Here is a 19,757-nt window from a genome sequence, read left to right as displayed (position 1 = left end):
CTGAAGTATAAGAAATGAAAAACAAGAAGATTGAGCAACTACAATCCATTTCCATGATTAAAATATATAGACTGTTCACAATCAAGCTATCAAAAACACACACGCACAGACCATGTGTTTTCCTTCCTCCAACCCGGTCAGCAGCTGTACGGGGATTACAGAGCAGGACCTTCCCACTCAGCAAGTTGTCACGCCGGAGGGAAAAATAAATAGTGGGGGCTTGTATTGTCTGCAGGGCTAGGGAGTGTCACGATTACAAATTTAAGTTGACGATTAATTGCGATTAACCCATTCTGACCTGAGATCAGATTCATAACGAGGTTTCCACTGGACACACACTGGTCTGATGAACCCATCTGACCTGAGATCAGATTCTATAAATGTCAGTCGTTCTTCGATTTTTCAAAAAAGCAGACCTACAAGCTCGTATCGCGCCACTCGGTGGCGAGCATATGAGCTTGTAGATCTGCTATTTTTCAATAGCTAAAGCATAACATGATGCCAACACCAAATGGGTGCCCGGTCAGAATGGGTTAACAATTTAATTGTTTTGGGCATTGAAAACATTGGAACATTACAATTTGTATTTCCGTTTGCGGCTTCGTAATCACAACTTGCACAGGGCAGATATGACCAAATCGTATATTAAATTTTTTCCACAACTGCTCACATTTTGTGTTCATAATCGGGTGGCCAAGTCAATAGACCGTAACGTGCGCAGAGTATGTGAAGTGCCGACAGCACACAGCCTGTGCTGTGCCTGTTCTCCGATGTCACTCCACTTTACTCTCTCATCTAAACTGCGCTGACTCAGTTGGTCTCAGACCAAAGATTATTCACTTCTTTGACAGTGGAACTCTGCCGTGACATGAGCACGGAGCAGACCTGATTGAATGGCAACATCTAGCCGCAATTTGCAACTCTAGATTTTCTTTATAATGCGATGAATCTAGAGTTGCAGTACCTCCATTGACTCCCCACTCATCCAATTTGCGTTTGCGATCTGCTTGTCTTAAACAACGTTAAACTTGAATCATCCTCTTTCAATCTGCCAAGCTTTTGTTTCATAAAAATCCACCGTAGACATGTTATGAGCTACTTTCTGTCAAGAAATTCTCTGCAGGAGATTCTTTTTCTAAGTGTTGGAGTTTGGAAGCACTCCGTTAATAAAAACGAGTGCTTACAAACTCCAACACAAAAGAATCACCCGAACAGATTTTTCTTTTTTTTTTGTGGCTTTCGCCTTTATTTTATATTTTTAGTTGGAGGGACAGACAGTAGGCTGACAGGAAATGGGGGAGAGAGATGGGGATGGGGATGGGGACATGCAGTAAAGGCCATCTGGATCGGGAGTTGACCCGCGGCACACTGCCAGACTCTGACTACCGGCCAAGGTGCCTGGACCGCTGAGCCACGGCCCAGGCCATCCACACAGAATGTCTTGACAGAAAGTAGCTCATAAACACGTCTACAGTGGATTTTTATGAAACAAAAGCTTGGCAGATTGAAAGAGGATAATTCAAGCAACAAAAAATCTAGAGTTGCAAATTGCGGCTAGGTAACATCTGAGTCACTGTACCCGCGGTCCACGGACCAGCGCGGACCTCTATAGGAACACCTGCGGGGACCCCCGCACGCCGTTTTTACAAGCTTGTTGATCTGCACATTTTGGCTAAAAACAGTCACTGCACGTGACAAAATGAGACTTCAATTGAGCTGTGTATAAATGCACCATGCACTTTATTTAGCTCACCGAGTGTATTTAATTTTACTTTATTTTGGTGCCATTTAATTTACTTTACGTTTGCATATAAGCCAACGGTTGCACTGTTTGCATAGTTCTTTGGAATAGGGCTTGCAAACCTCGCACCTTTGGTATGCAAATTCGGGGGCTGCGCCATTTTGATTGCGATGAGTCACTACTATACCTGGCCAACGGATAGGCATACAGTGGTGGAAAAGTACAAAAGTATCGGCATCAAGTAAAAGTACTCATATTGCAGGGCCAGCAGACCACCATGGCCCATCACCATTATTTTTTTAACCGATATTGATAACATCCTGCTTCTCAAGACCGATAACTGATAATAAATTCAATCAAATTATAAAGATATAGGCTATTTGTAAATGTATATTAATCTGTGTAGTATTATCACACTTGAAGGTAACAAATACTAGTGGGCAAAGATGGATTTAACATAGCTTTGACTTAACCAAATACAGTATATCATTATTCATTATCATGACTAACAATAATAACAAAACACAGAATAGTTCTGACTGAATGAACATGTTTATTTTTTCAAGTCCTATGACACCGTTTTCCCCACAAGCATAACTAAAAGCCTAAGGGTGCTTTGTCACTTGTCAAGAAAATAAAATGGACAATAAAAATAGTGTTCACGCACCTCTCTGTATAGTCCCGTACACTCTCACTAACCTCAGTAGTTAATTGTTCTTACGACATAATGATTTTATGACTGAGTCTGTCTCTCGATCTGCCCCAGACTAGTCGCTGTCCCAGTCAGACAGAAAATAGAAGCAGAAAGCACAAGAGTGACAACTGACAAGTGATCAGGCAAACTGCAAACATGTGTTCTCTCTGCAGTAAATAAATAGCGGTTTTATGTTGCAGGCTAGTTTGTTGTTAGCCACCTATATCCGAGCTCAACTCTTATTGACTGTCGCCGTCGGTCGGAGATATTAAAAAAGTGCCCTTCTGGGCACAGGTCTCCACAAGGAGGATAGGAGTGTTTGTAAATAATTACTTGAGTAAGCATAAGAAAGTATGTAGTAGAGTTAATATTAATACAATCTGAATTATTATTTAAACTAGAGAGACTGTGTACCAATTTGTGCGATGTTTGGACAAAATCTGTAGGTGTACTGTGCAAAAACTTGTTTTGCACAAAGCGGCCTCCTGGTGGTGCTATAACAGGCCGTTCTGGAAATTTTGGGGCAGAGGTTCATCGTTGGCATCCAGGGAGTGTGTGTGCAAAATTTGGCATCGACCGGGTTAACGGTGCCGGAGATTAGCTGCTCACGGACACACACACGGACGGACGGACACACGGACGGATGGACGGAGTGCAAAACATACTCTCCCCCCATGCCTTCGGCCTGGTGGAGACAATAATTAAATGACCCGAGGTGGTGGTTTGACAGACAGATGGAGCAGCAGGTAGGAAACGGGTCGCCCAAAATCGGCTCGCTAACGCAAATGTATAACGTGTGTGAGAGAGAGAGAAGCCTACTTGTTCACACCACAAGTACTCAAGTAGGCTTAATAAATCAATTTTGGCAAACTGAAAGAGCTCTAGCTAGCACTGTGCACTAAACACTCAAACACCAACTTTATACACTTGATGCAGATCTAATATGAAGGGCTTGTAGGCCATCACAATCAAAATGACGCCGGTAGGCGTGACAGCTAGGGATGTCGGTAAAGGTTAATTTCCCAGCCGGGTAGCCGATGGCATTATCCGGTTAATTAACGGTTGTTGATTTTTTTTTCCCCCGCATCTTCGTGTCTACAGTACAGGGGTCCGCCGGTTCTAGTCCAAAACATAAATAAGGCCAGTCCAGATCTGAGCAACCTATACCTAGTATAAAGCCACTGGCCGCAAGGGCTAAGCCTTTTTTTTATTATTATGGAAGATCAGCATGCATGTCACCGTGTTCGGTTTGTTGATTTTTCGCTGACGAGAAAACCCTCAAACATCGATAGCACATGGCTAACTTGATAGCCGTAAGCCGTGCCAGTGTGGGGAGATGGATTGGAGGAGGATGAAGCAGCGGCAGCTGTAAACGTTCTCTCTCTCGGCCAATAATGAATTTAATAATGCCAAGTAGGTCTCTGCATTGATACGGTCGACATGTTGTGTTAATCTCGTCTCGCTGTCAATCGCTTTTAGTTTTGACTACCGCAAAGCTACCGTTGTAGCCAACTAGCCATTGAAGTACAACAGAGAACTTTGGGACATTGAGGAGGCAGAAAACAGCGCCCGAGCGCTGTTCATGCAGCCTGGAGTGTGACAAGCTGGGCGGCGCAAATAACAGCAATTTTAGGCATGTGTGCAACATGACAACTGTTTTAAAGTATTGTACAGTGACAACTACAGTCTCTGTAATGTTTATGTTGTACTATTACTAAAAACAATCTAAAATAAAAGGGATTTATGATCAGAACATGCATTTATTATGATGCAAATTAACCGTGTAGCTGATAAGCATACTCGGATATTTCTCAACTGTCAGCTAACCGGCTATCTGGTTACCCGTTGACATCCCTAGTGACGTCAGCCTTGCATTCCCTATTGTCAGATTTATAATTTCACTTCTCTAAGGAATGACATGAGGTAATCTTTTTTGCCAGTAAAGGAAGGCAGAGTGTTGACAAAGATTTGACCCTCCGCGTTTTTCTGGAGGGTCTACTAAATGGTATTTATTTTAGTTTGTTACGTTGTACTGTTAAAGGGTAAGACCACTTTTTGGAGGTTTTGTTGTTTTCTTACCTTATTATGGTCAAACTAGTCCAGTCCAGGAGTTATTTCGCTCCATTGTGCAGTTTTATATAAAATGACTTTATAAAAATACCAGCCCAATGAGCCCATTGACTTACATTGTAGCAGGGAAACCGCTCTCAAAGTCACTCTTTTAGCACATGAACGAACGCAACAAAAGCTGATTCGAGCAGTACCCGACACAGACACCCACGGTAAGCAGTCATAAGTTTGTAGGCTTACGATACTTTTAGAACGGAGGATGAAGTGCGCTGTTCCAGGTTGTTGCAGTTAGAGTTGGACCAATCAGATCGTAGTACCGCGTCACGTGAAAACAGAAGGGTTTCGTTTGGCGTAAGCATACCTACCAGATCTTCTTTCTACACAAATTAGTCAAAACAAGACAACGTTGACATTTTTTATTAAAAATAAAACTGCATGAGTTTTCCTGATGTCATAAACTGTCAGAATCAGCTTTTGTTGCGTTCGTTCATGTGCTAAAAGAGTGACTTTGAGAGCTGTTTCCCCGCTACAATGTAAGTCAATGGGCTCATTGGGCTGGTATTTTTATAAAGTTATTTTCTATAAAACTGCACAATGGAGCGAATTAACTCCTGGACTGGACTAGTTTGACTATAATAAGGTAAGAAAACAACCCAAACCTCCAAAAAGTGGTCTTACCCTTTAAGTAACTTGAACATAACCATACAAAAATCACACCCGTGTGAAGTGAGGGGCTCTCTGATTACTATGATTAGGTGATGATGAAACATTAAATTCTCTTCATTGTCAATGCCGTTTTTAAAACAAACATGCTAGCGCCCCTCAAAAACGCACAAACAAATATTGTGATATCGTTTTATCGTAATACAGCTTGAACATATATCGTGATTCGTGATACTACTTTTGTCCATATCGCCCACCACTACGATGAAATGGGAGTTAAATGCTGCAATTTGTAAAAGAAATGACAAAATATGACTCCTAACATCGTTGAAGTGCGACTCATAAAATGCCACTGGGACCAATCTAAAAGACCCCCCCTGGGTCCCGGAACCCATTAGATTGAAAACCTACACTGAATACAGGTTATAAAGGAATAACAATCAATAAAATAAGCCCTATTCAGAAAGGTGTTTGAAGTACAATGACTTTCCATGGAAATGTATCAATTCGGATTTTAAGATGTGTATTGGTGATTTTTTGAGTGGTGCAACCACTCCAAGGAACAGTAATGTCCGTGTTCACCTATGTGTTCACCTGTAGCCATGAGCACCAGTATATGACTATGAGTACCAGTAGGGGCACTATTGTGCCAGAAACAGAGAGATAGTATTAGTGCTGCACTGTTGCCTGCTAATGAGAGAGAGAGAGGAGAGGGGGGGAGAGAGGGGGAGTTTGACCACTTGAGTGGTGCAACCACTCCTACAACCAGCAATGTCCGAGCGTATCTATGTGGCCATCATGAGCACGAGTATGTGACTTATTAGTACCAGTAGGGGGCGCCAGAAACAGAGAGAGAGAGATAGTGATGTGCCTGCTGCTGCTGCCTGCTAGAGAGAGAGGTGGGGGGGGGGGGGGGGGGAATTGCACCACTCAGTTCAGTGATTTTTAATAAATAATCAGCAAATGCCTATAATAAACTAGGAAAATGAAGGCAAATGATTAAAAAAAAACTGTCAGGTAAGTTCAGAAGATTACATCATTATGCGAGCTTAACCAGGAAAGGACAACAATTACCGGTATGCCATATCACAATATCAAAATACATTTCAGACAATATCTAGCCTCTCTCATATCACAATATTGATATAATGTCCATATATTGCCCAGCCTTAAATGGGGTCGTTCAGAGACGTGCAATAAGAAGTGGTGTTGAAGTAAAAAATATTAGGTCAGTCAGACTGCTGACTGGATTTTTCTATACCGGACGCATTCTGCTGACACAGACCAATCAATACCAGTATACCCAGACAGGACGCTGAATGATGGCCTCTCACACACACAAATATATAGACACACCTGCAGTGAAACACAAAGAACTTGCAGACGTATACACCCTGCTCTCAAACACAAACAGCACTTACACAGTGCTGTAGCCTGTAATGTAAGCTACCGTACTGCCCATAGTAGAGGTCAGTGTGTTATTGATCGTGTCTGTAGTGTACTTCCTATCAGACGGCCACACACAACTCTCAATAGAAGATGGACTGAGACAGCAGTATACAATCACACACACACACACACAATCTGGAGGAGACATAAGAGTGTTGTGATTTTTTTCCACCCTAAAACAAGATCATCAGGTATTATATAAGGAGGACGATTTCTATCAAAAAAATATTATATTTCTTAGAATTACATTTTAGTAATTCCACCAGACTTCCCTCTCCAGAGCAACATTAGTGACTTCCTCCTGGGGGATCCCGAGACGTTCCAAGGCCAGTGAGTCGATGTAATCCCTCCATCTGCGCCTTGGTCTGCCCCGGGGTTTCCTCCCAGTGGGACGTGCATTGAGCACCTCCCTAGGGAGACACCCGAGAGGCATCCTAACCAGATGCCCGAACCACCTAAGCTGGCTCCTTTCCAGGCGAAGGAGCAGCGGCTCTACTCAGAGTCTCTCCCGTGTGACTGAACTTCTCACCCTATCTCGCCTTCTGGCTCAACTCTCTTTTCGTCACAACAGTGCGGTACAGCGACAGGATATTTGATATGTTGCCCTGTTATCCGACTTTTTCCATCATTTCGTCTCTATTTGTATGACTAGGATATATTAAATATATTTTACTAGTTTGTTCCTACTTTATTTACAAGGTTTGCACGTTGTGGGCCTTCGGCGGTTTGGACGCGACGCTCAACCTACTCATTGACAGCAACGCTATAATATACAGCACACGAGATGTTAGTGATAACAGTGATTCTCAAACGTTTTCATGTCAAGGACACCTGGGGGTCCCCAGACCCCACTATGAGAACCACCGTTAGAACTTAGAAGGCCTCAGCCTCTCCCAAACTCCTTGCTACCAACGTTTGGAACATGTCACATATGCCCATGTTCTTACAGTTGCACTCTTGGCTTTGAATGCAAATGCAGCTACTTTATCTGACAACTTCAATCCAGTTGCCATGCTAGACCGAGTTCATTGAGCTCTTGAACAGGTTGAATAAATGTCACACAGGTAAGCGGGTTTTACTACCCATTCCTAAATGTTCTGCCAAGCACTAAAGCAGGGCCTTTCTTTTCTGCAGCAGTTCACGTAACTCACATACTATAACCGAAAACACTCGCCAGTCAGTGATCCCTCCATAGCACCGACTATATATATATATATATATATATATATATATATATATATATATATATATAGTGATGGGAGATTAATTGGCAAACACATCGGTATCGGCCGATTTCAGTTGTTTTTTTTATTAATTGGCATCGGTTCGATTAATCAATCAGACCGATTAATTAATCGGTCCGATTAATCGGTCTGTCTTTACAGATAAACATGCCCAAAGTAACAGCTTGAACAGATCTACAAGCTCACAATATTAAATATAAAAAAGGTATTTAAGTTAAATCTGACATGCCTAAGCCTGCAGTGCAGGTACCCCGGTACATGTAATTTTCAGAATGGACAAATTTATTATATTTTTTTTCAATACAGAATGAGATCATATCGGTAAAATTCGGTTAGCGGCCATAACAGCAATTAATTATATATCCCTTATATAATTTTATTCATTGCATCTTGCACTCGGTGGCGCGCTACGAGCTTGTATAGGTCTGCTATTTTTGAAAAATCGACTGACATAGAAACATAATTGATCTCAGGTCAAAATGGGTTAAAACCCAGAAACACCACAATTATGCCATAAGCCCAGTCTCTAATCATCTATTTTGACATATATCAATATATTGCAATCAATCTGGAAACGCCTCTTTGTTCATTTATATTCTTCGCTCTAAACCCCTCTCACAGTCACTCCCATCCATCTCCTGTCTTGTAACATTTAATAAACTGCTGTTTCTATCCGCTCTCTCTTGTCAGAGTTCATACAGCGGTCAATTAGAGTCAGGCTCTCTCCTCCTCGACATCCCTCAGCCTCATTCTCTCCCTCTCTGTTGCCCATGTTCTGGTTCGCTCTCTGCAGCACTTCCATTAACACCACCTAGAAACTCTTGAGAGACACAATACGGCTAATCCAGGAAAACACACACAAACCATTTAGCTACAAAGGCATATTACAAACACAACAGGACATTCCTTCTGTATCTAATTATCTGTCTACACACACACAACCACAGAGATACACAAATAAACACTATACTTCTATATGGTCATAAATAGCAGGCTCTACTTTGAAACCGGTTCAGAGTAGGCAATTTATTCTGAATGGATAAGCTCAGAGTTTAAATAATCTTTCACACCAAATCTGAAGTCTGGTCCATTTACTTAGAAATTCAGTTTCAATCAAATCATTTTAAACCATAACTGTAGATGCACCACGATCTCCACACAAACACCTTTTTTAATTTATCTTATCAAATTACATCACATCATGACACAACACATCTGCATCTGTGATTTCATTAAAACAGTTAACAGATGCTTGCTTTGAATAAAATATTTCCAATTACATGCACCTAAAGACTGCCCAGAGAGTTTTAGGACAGACAGCGTTACTGTTAAACAAATGATTAGGCCATGCAAAATAATACGATTGGCAAAATAATACGATTGGCTTTCATCTTTGGGCTGAGTAGGTAGGGAATAGGGATGTCAGTAACGGATAGTTTCCCAGCCGGTTAGCCGACAGGATTAACCGGGTCATTAACGGATAGTGGTTGATTTTTTTCTTTTTTTTAATAGCTACCCCAAATGTAATATGCATGTATAGGCCCTGGCTACATAATTAAAGTTAAAGTTTATTTATGCTCCTTTTTTAAAAGACAAACAAAAAAGCAACATTTAACAATATAAATAAATTGTTGTAGGCTTAATCATCAATAAACAACGCATCGCATCTGCATGATGCATCGCATCTGCATGATGCATCGCATCTGCGCATCTACAGTACAGAGGTCCGCCGTACAGGACCTGACGGTTCTAGTCCAAAACATAAATAAATCCAGTCCAGATCTGAGCAACCTATACCTACAAAGCCACTGGACGCATGGGCTAAGCCTTTTTTTATTATTAAGGAAGATCAGCATGCATGTCACCGTGTTCTGTTTGTGGACTTTTCGCTGACGAGAAAACCCTCAAACATCGATAGCACATGGCTAACTTGATAGCCGTAATGGTTGAGGAGGAGGAGGAAGCGGCAGCGGCTGTAAACGTTCTCCCTCCAGGCCAAATGGCCAATAATGGAATTAATAATGCCAAGTAGGTCTCTGCATTTATCGTCTCGCTGTCACTCGCTTACATTTCGACTACCGCAAAGCTACCCTTGTAGCCAACTAGCCAGAAGTACAACAGAGAACTTTGGGACATTGAGGGGGCAGAAAACCGAGCCCGAGCGCTGTTCATGCCTGGAGTGTGACAAGCTGGGCGGGTTGCATGTGTGCAACATGACAACTGTTTTAAAGTATTGTACAGTGACAAGTACAGTCTCTGTAATGTTTGTGTTGTACTATTACTAAAAACGATCTAAAATAAAGGGATTTAAGATCAGAACACGTATTTATTATTATGCAAATTAAACGTTAAAGCTGATAAAAATATCCAGATGTTTCTTAACGGTCGGCTAACCGGTTAGCCGGTTAACCCCTGACATCCATAGTAGGGAATTTATTTTATTTTATCTTTTCGTTGGAAGGATGGGTAGCAAGGATTTTTTTTCCCCCTACGGCAATGATGGATAGGCTTCTTTTTTAATAACTTAAATATTTGCCTGAGTATAGCTAGTTAGTGCTACAGGTTAAAAGACAAAAAACATAGCCAACATAGCTCACACACACTACACACTGTGTAAGCTCACAATGCGGACGCGCTGTGAGCTTGTAGAGCGGCTATTTTGGATGTGCGGTACCTCCGCCGTTCGTCGAAGTATAGGCACAATCAAAACTAAAATGAGAACATGCAGGGATTCATTCATTTCGAGTGGAGCGTTACACTGCATTCTGAATGCTGAGTGAAGTGAACCGTTCCGAAACAGATAGGTGGCGGCCTATGTCATGTCACGTATGTATATAAGTGTTGGGCTTAAAGGTGCAGTGAAATGAAAAAGACGTTTTTCACACTTTTAGACCATATCCGTGGTCATTATATGGGCATACCTAAAAAATTTGAAAATACTAATTTCTGTGTGTTTTTATATCAAAGGTCCATAAAAACGATTGCATTATTTATTTATTAAAACGAAAACGTGCTGCGTGATGACGTGTAGAGATACACATCGATAAAAGCCAATAACAATGAAGCTCACCCGTTTAATTTCCCATATTTGCGCGTCCGTCCATCACAGCTGCTACTGATTACAGAATACTCCGTTTTTATTTCCATTCCAGATAACATCCAGACAGTGTATTACTCGCTTTCAACTTAATCATCACGCTAGAATATGTATCTGAAAACATTATATGGAAGAAATAAGCCACATAACAGTAAACTGGTTGTGCTGGCCGACCATATGATTTATAAACAAACAACACCACGCTGTTGCGCCTAGCATAGCTACCGTCCCTAGCTACCGTCCCATCGCCTGAAGGGATGCGACGCTCTGATTGGTTCAGAAACTTCAGACCGGTGTTTCATGTTGAAACACCATTTTCATGTTGTTCACCATTTCCGTTTCACTGCGCCTTTAATTCTTTTATGTTCATGATTTCATCCGAGGGACCGTCACACCTCTCCGCGCGCAACACTAGTACACAGGTCCATGCTGTGTTGTGCGTCTAGTCCTCACGATGACGCAATCCAAAACATTTGCGCACGTGATATTTTAGAAGAAAGAAAACTTTATTTTGACTTCGCGCGACAGGTGGTCTCACCAAAGAGAATTTTAGTGATCAAAGACCTTTTTGGTCGGTCGAATTCTGACCTTTTTTTTCACCAAATGCCAATAAAATCATCTGGGTGGCGCATATTTAATAGAGTCTGTCGGCAACCGGAGGCGGAGACCAAACTATTATTTTGCTCTGCCTTATTCTTCCTCCATGTCCATCACCTTTGAAGACATGGTGTTGCACGTTTCGGTCCAAATCCAAGTTACCCAATGGCTAGCGTTTGTCAGCCGTTTGGTAAGTTATAATATAACCAAGTGTCCTTAATCTAGTTCAACTACATAAATCCAATTACATAAATATCATTCACTATATAGCAGAACCAGAGTCAACTTGCTAAAGAATTTCTGCTAAACATGGGTTTAATAGGACTGCTTGACAACAGAATAGGATTCTCCTAAATCAGTGGTTTTCAACCAGTGGTCCAGGGAACACCAGTGGTCCTTGAGGGGATTCAAGGTGGTGCCCAGATAAATGGAGAGTTGGTAAACAAATGGACCGTCACCCTAAAGGCTCATACATAGTCTGGATTTTCGGTGGTGGGGTGACCACCGAACTACAACATGACGTCACGAGCCGCGGTGAAGAGCAAACCACCGCCACCGCTCCAGCCCTTCTCTGTTTTTACTCACCACCGCTCAACGTTATTTCGCGGTGGTCAGCTCAACACCGAAAATCCAGACTATGAATAGACCTTAACACCGGGGCTCCACCGGGCACGTCAGTGTCACGTCTCCGTCACCTCACGTCTCCGTCAGGGAATGTTCCCTTTTTAATCAATGAAGGGTGGCTCCACTGCCCGCGTTGCGTTGCGTCACTGCATTAAAATTGCCCCGGTTCGTTTTGTGACGCACGCGACGGAGACGCAACACGCCCGGTGGAGCCCCGCCGTAATTAGAACTCTTGGGAATGTAAAATGAATTTTGCACATTTTACTCGCTCAAGAGTTAAATTATTCTTGACAATCTGCATCCGAGATGCATCCTAAGTTACCAGATGGCCGAACTACCTAAGCTGGCTCCTTTCCAGGCGAAGAAAGAGCGACTCTACTCCGAGTCTCTTTCGTGTGACTGAACTTCTCACCCTACGAATATGCCAGCCAACCGCCGAAGGCCACTTGTAATCGCGACCTTATTCTTTCAGTCATGACTCACACTTCATGACCATAGGTGATGGTTTGTGGTCTGATGTCTGAGAGGTTAAATGAAATCTCATCAAATGGTGGTCCATGGCTCAAAAGCTGAATACATAATGGCCCAAAGGGTTGAAAACCACCGTCCTAAATGAATTGCACACGTTCTTGTTCCATGTAAACATGGAATAGCAGCTCCTTTTAGGTTGCCATGTTGTGGTGTTTGTTGTGTATTTATCGTTTCTCCTCTGCTTTTAATTCTACAACCACAGTAGTGCCCAAGGCTAATTTCCACAAGAACATTTCTCAATAGTTCCATTCTATAATCATCAGACAATCCATTTCACAAAAGTTCACACACCCACAGTAAGCTTGTAGAACTGCTATTTCCACATATTTTAACATAAAAAAGAATAATGAATATGCCAGTAATTTTGTATCTCATTCCCATATCATAGATTCTCTGGGAAAGATCAATGTATTCTTTATTAATATGTTCCAATGCCCAATTAACACATTTAAGTCACAACAATTAAAATGTTAATCGCAATTATTTGTGACAATCAGAAATGTGTAATCGTGACAGCCCTAATGACAAGCATGAACTGTATGTGCACGTCTCAGAGGGACATGTGGACATGTAATGTGCGTTTCTCAAAACATAGCGTGCAGAGGACAATAAGCTAATTGGTAATTCTACTGTGTGGGGGTTTTAATACTCTGATAATCCTAAACCCTACCCCTTGTGGAGCAGATTGGACATCAACTGAACTGGCAGTGCTTAAATTCAAACTATTCACTAGCCAATCAGTCACAGGACTTACTTTACCAACTTAGAACCTGAGTGCAAGGCAGCTCCCTGGGCTATTGCAGGGTTTCCAGCTTAATTTGGCCCTGGGGTAAGTGGGGTTACTCCGGGTGTGTGTGGAATACAGTAACAGCACACACAAACATGACATATATAAAATAAGTCAGGAATACTCTGACTGACTATATACAAATTGCTGTCTGTGCAGAACAAACACCTACCGAGACATTGTACAGAAACTTAAGTAAAATGTTTGAGATGAAGAATTGAGGCAGTAGAAACCATCAGCCACAGTGCCTGATAGATACCAAAATAAAACTATACAAGCCTGATAGGCTTGTCACCAAATCACACACATGCAAGAGGAGGACCTGGATACACAGCGGAAGTCTGCCTTCCAGCCTACACAATGTTCTCAAAACACCACTACAATCTGCTGTCACTCCTGAAAAGGCCCAATTTTGAAATATTGTGATTATGTCTTGTGGTTAAAAATCTAGGAGCATTTCAGAAAACTTAGAATACTTTATACTTATAATAAAGGTCATTGTGTACATTCCCTATATTGTTTGTGACATTTGCCCCTGGAAATCGTGTTGTGTGTGTGTGTGTGTGTGTGTGTGTGTGTGTGTGTGTGTGTGTGCCCCCCCCCCCCCCCCCCCCCCTCCCCTCCCCTCCAACTGACTTCATGGGAATTCAGAGAGCTCACAGGGCATGTTTGCCCTTTTGGACCCGTAAATGTGATGCTGACCAAAGGCAAACAGCTGCACAGTCAGACTGGCTAATTTAAGTTTCCTGGTTCCCTCTGACAACAGCTGGGTTGTCCCGGCAGGTTTATTGGGTCTGGGCCAACAGGCAGGATGTCAGGGACCGACTTAGAAGACTGCTAACAGCTCCTGGGCCAGCAGACAGATAGACACACCGTGATGCAACAGATCCGAGGTTGGCTGAGTGATTACGTAGCACTACACAACAACAATAGCTACTCACTTAGCTCTACCCGACCCAACTGGCTCCAGGTCTGTGGCCCTTCTGTTGAGTGGGCATTGTGCAGTCAGTCGGGTCACAGATTCCACATACATCCACTGCAATGTTGCTGATCTGGGAAACTAAGATTCTGCAGTAGCAGCTGGACTTGCTATGCGTCTACATTATTTTAGTAAATGCAAGTCTACCGGTCATACCATCTCTTCTGTTTGGCAACCTGTGGCCCATGATGTGATCCAACATACACATGATGCATATAATTACAGCCAAAGGCAGATGCCACTTTGTTTTTTGTTTCAATGCAAGTGCCGATGTTGGAAGAGTCCTAGATTAACCAATGTTTTGACGTTGAAGTTTATTTGGCAACATTTAACTTACAGGTAAACATTGTTTTCATGTATTCATGATGTATTCTATTTCATGCCATTCAATTTGTTTCTATTTTTTAATGAAATAAATAAAATATATATATTTAAATATACAGTATAGGGTTACACCAAATATTCGACCACCTAAACTATTCTTCCGAATAGCCAAATATTTGGTTGATTTTAGAGCAGAATCCGAATAGTCAAAGAATGACGTGATGTTGTGATGACGTAATAAAAAATGTAATCATGTCTTTTGCCATTATCATGTAGCTCTACAACAAAGGTACGGCCATGACAGTGTCAGCAAGGGTACAAAAGAAAAAATATATAATATAAATCATATTCAGCTATTCGGCCAACTGTTTTCTAATACTATATTCTGTTTCGGCCAATCATTTCCCATTTGGTGCATCCCTAATACAGTACTAGATATATACAATATCATCCCTAATAAATACAGTATCAGTGTGTGTGTAATGTGCACACACACACACACAGGTCCCCTCTCATACATTTAGGACAATATCAGTCACCAAAGAGTCTCAAATGTGAACCATGTTTGATGTTGGCCATCATGGTTAATCTCTCCTACCACTTCCAGAAGGAAATGGTATGGCGGGCGGCTGTGTGCCAGCACTGAACACATATTCATCATTCGAACACCAAGAGCACTGGACTAATCGTGCCGGCAGCCATGACGCTGTTCAACGATGCTGATGATTGCTCCATCACCAGGCGTCCCACCTGGTCCATGATCATGGTCGAATGACCAATATGATTCTTGTTCTTGTGACTATATACCTGCTGTGTTCTCATCTGTGTTCTTTTTGTCTTTTTTGTGATTGTTATAACTGCCATCATGGCGGCCAAATTTCACTCATGGGATATACATCCATTGATCTATCAAATTGGCTTACATAGGAGGGCGTATCTGATCAAATTAATATTATATGAAATATCTAAATATCGATTCAAGCAACTTAATAAACTGTCTGGCGTGTGGTGCCCAGTCTGCCCACAAAAGGTAGAGTAGATGGCTTTAAAATAAAATAAAATATATACAGTATAATAGCGTCACAAGTCACAACGCATCATAATGCGATGTGTTGTGAGCTTGTAGATCAGTTATTTTAGCAAACTTTCAACAAATGTTGGGCCCAAAACAGGGACACCAAATCTAGATATCAAAAATGGCAGATATATCGCTCAGGGTCTACTGTCTTATGACATAAAAGTCGTTTAGCATCATGTTCATTATTCTGCCAACTAGCCATTTAACCAACTCTGTTATGCAAAGAGAAAAATCAAACATTAGAATAATCAGTTCTTAAATCAGCAACATTACAATTAATGTAGTGAATTGATAACAAACGTTATCTATAGTCAAATGAACCCAGTTTAACCATGTTATTCCAGGATTTTCTGGGACTTACTGGAATATTACTCAGAAAGAAACTAACTAGTGAGGTAATTGGTTAGGCAGCAGGTAGAGAAGATGTAGTCTTACTACTATTACTCCAGATGTGCTCAATTTTCTGGTGGTGTATACAATTTCTCATTGTTTTCTTGTCTAGTTTTCTACACTGCACAAAGATGTTTCTGTGAATGTATACTTGCATGTTTGTGAAATGTACACTATACTATACTTACATGCTTGTGTAAATACATTATACTTACATATTTGTGCACATTTTCTGTATTTGCATGTTTGTGCATGGGAACTCACTGTACTACTTAACGTTTCTGTATGCACATTGTATTACATGTTTATGTATGTACTTTGTACTTGCATTTACATGTGCACTGTACCTACATGTTTGTGTATGTAGTAGATTGTATTTACAAGTTTGTAAGACCAACAGTTCCAGCAACAACAAAAAACTAGCATGAGCCATTACAATGGCACCAAAGCAGTGAATGTCTATCAGATGGGGGGGGGGGTGATAAGAACATGTGGCTTTCAGACAACTGTACTATACCAATGCAGGCACACCCGAGTCATAATGCTATACAGAGACTAGTTACAAAAGAACCCTCCTCCCAACTCCCAAATGTTGGGAATTTAATATTATCCTTGCTAGTATCTCCATATGTCAACATTATTATACAAAAGTTGTGAAAATAGCATTTAAAGCTCACAATGCAAGATTGTGGATCAGCTACTATATCTATTTTGAAACGTTTTCAAAATAATTATAAAAAAGCACTCAAATTGAAATTAATTCATAACATTGTCTCTGGTGTTCCTACAAAGTGAGGGTGCACTCACGCTACACTAATCTTGATTAGACCTATACTAACAGTCAGAGCTTACTTCAATTGACATTTCACTGGTTTAGGCTGGCCCAATTAAGCGGTTTCCACAGTTTTACACACAATGTGACAACCTCTCCTGAGCTGAACCTAGTCATTATATACCACAATTATACCTCAATGTATGTATGCCTATGTTTATGATTCGAACTTGCCATGCACTATACATTCACTATAGGCTTCTTGGTATTCTGGAACCCATGACTTCTGTACTCACTCCTTATACAATACAAAAACACAGACCTACAGCTAGACTATATCATTGTAAGCTCTGTGCAAGTCGCAATGTGGTGGTGTTGTACAGTGTTATGTTACACCACCATATGTGAGACTCTTGTACACAGTTGGGTCTGTTGTGATCATGCTTCTGTCCCAAAACCAACACCTTGTATGAACCCAATATTTCACTTCTTGTGCCTGTATGAGTAAGTAACAAATAAACCCCTTGAACCTTCTTAAACTTGACCATAATGTGCTTCTGGTTTCCGATTTATAATAGGCCTGTGGACGTTAGCTCAGGTTGTGTAAACTGGATGCTAACCTGCTATTAACTAGTCAACTGACTGACATTACGGGCACTCGGGCAGCCACCGGTCCTTCTGCCTGAAGAACCACACTTACTACCGTTAGCTACAGCGCTAAAGTAGCTCCAGGTCACACAGTTCAGTCTGTGAACTGAAGGTGGGATCATTTAGCCAAACACTCGGCTCAAATCATAAACGACCCCTGATAAAGGTTTAATGAATCACGATAACTTCACACTGGCTAGAAGAGAAAACATACTTTTATGGGTTCGGCTAGCTATACTGTAAATTCTCAAATAAGCCGTCGCAAACGAGTTAACGTCACCACAGAGAAAACTGCTTATTTGGCTAGACGAATTAGCCGAGAGGCTAAATAAGACAACTAGCGTTAGCCGTGATTGACTTGGCTAGCGCTGGATTTTAGTGTCCTCAAGATCATCCCGGTGTACTCTAGTCACATTTGTCAACTTTCTAGCCGCGTATCATAACGCACAGCACATAAGAATCGTTTGCATTAAGCATGTGGCTGCATATCTGCCGATAATAAAGTGTGTAAATAAAAACAATATGCAGGTTGTTTGGATAAAAACACAGGCCATGAGGCCCTGTCAGTGGGTTTAGCTTAGCTTGTAGAGGAAATGCATCTAGGTGCAAAAATGTTGTCTCCTAAAGCCTATTGGCAAGCCATACAACCAGGATGGGAAACTTATTATGAAGTTTGGCTTTACAAAAAAATATATAATAAAGAATAAAACCAAAAGAACAAGAATTGTTTCTGAACACTAGTTTTAACGACAAGATATCGCCCTGAACCAAGTAAATGTCAAATAATTTCAATTGGAGAAAATGTTGGATCTATTGATCGCCTTATTGATGATTTTTAAAGGGCATTTTAGGGCGCGAGAAGGTGATTTTTGCACCCTGTGTATTAATTTTCTCAATTGCCCACTCCGCTCTCCCAGACAAAGACAACAGCTAGCTCACTGGGTGCTGCTAGGCTAACGGGGCTAAGCTAACACGGGCTAACCCGCGTTTCAAACAAACAAAAAATTCCTCCGCCGTGGGTCAACTTCACGGCCGTTTTACTTTACTTACCCCCGTGAACAAACCCCAATCCGGCGACACTTATTTACGTGCACTCCATGAGGATCCAGTAGATTCCCGTCGGAAAAGCGGTTAAAAACGTGGTTTGATTGTTACGGACAGATCAATCAACGTGCTCCCATTTAGAAAATCCCAGAGAAGATCCCAGTTCAGTGCACTGCTGCTGCAGCCATCACACACACACACACCGACACTCCGTTCAACAAAAAAAAAGAAACCCGACTAATACCGGTTCAAAATATCCCCTTTCGTGCCCGGTTGGAAACAAACCGCGTCCACGGTGATCCACGATTAACGGAATGCCACGTTTGTTTCCACATGGGCTATTATATATTTCCTAGATTAGACAGAAAATAGCCTGATAGACTGTTATATTCTGTCTAAATGGCTGTTTGTAGCTCTGCCGCGGGGATTTTTTTGTCTTGGGTTACTCTCACAGGCAGCACTTCCTCCAATTTTAATAGTACACTATTTTAATCACAGTTTTACTTTTATGTTCAATTGAATAGCTGAACTCTTTTTTTATATATGTTTATTATTATTTGAACATCAGTGTAGAAACTGTAGTTGAGTGAAGTGTGATTAATATTATAACATTGTTATTATTATTAGTGGTAGTATTGAATATGTACATAAGGCGTTATTCACACGTTTCTGTGCCCTCTGGAACTATAAAATGTGCTTGTAAAGGCATATTCCAAAGGCCATGTTAAATATTATTACGCGACAAGGCTAAAATAACCCTATGCATATCTCAGTACAATGTCACCAACAACCAGTAGAAACATGGAAACTGGATTTCCTGGGCTGGAATCTGACAGGAAGGTATCCTGCTGAAAACCCGCAACTGGATCTGAGACGGATCGGGATTCTCTCCCCATGTTTCCACCATTTTAAAGCGCCTTTTAGAGAGGAGAGGAGAGGGGAGGGAGACGGTCTTGGAGGGAACAGAAAGAGATTAGCATGCATACACTAGAATATTGTAGGCCTACACACACACAACACACACA

The 19,757-nt window shown here is 41.4% G+C and overlaps 1 protein-coding gene across 1 annotated transcript in view; it reads right to left on the bottom strand.

The window, feature by feature from the left end:
* The window catches only part of LOC310857833 (zinc finger protein 609-like), a 54,235-nt gene extending 35,117 nt beyond the window's left edge, over window positions 1-19,118 (bottom strand). Inside the window, 1 exon segment of the mRNA XM_083763762.1 lies at window positions 18,739-19,118. The gene's annotated coding sequence lies outside the window, so the exon portion shown is untranslated.
* Between the last annotated feature and the right edge of the window lie 639 nt (window positions 19,119-19,757).

This window comes from Protomyctophum parallelum (genome assembly GCF_964188405.1).
Source record: "Protomyctophum parallelum genome assembly, chromosome: 4".
Lineage (NCBI taxonomy): Eukaryota > Metazoa > Chordata > Actinopteri > Myctophiformes > Myctophidae > Protomyctophum > Protomyctophum parallelum.
Note: the sequence above shows the minus strand (reverse complement) of the source record. Positions and strands in the feature narration are given on the sequence as shown.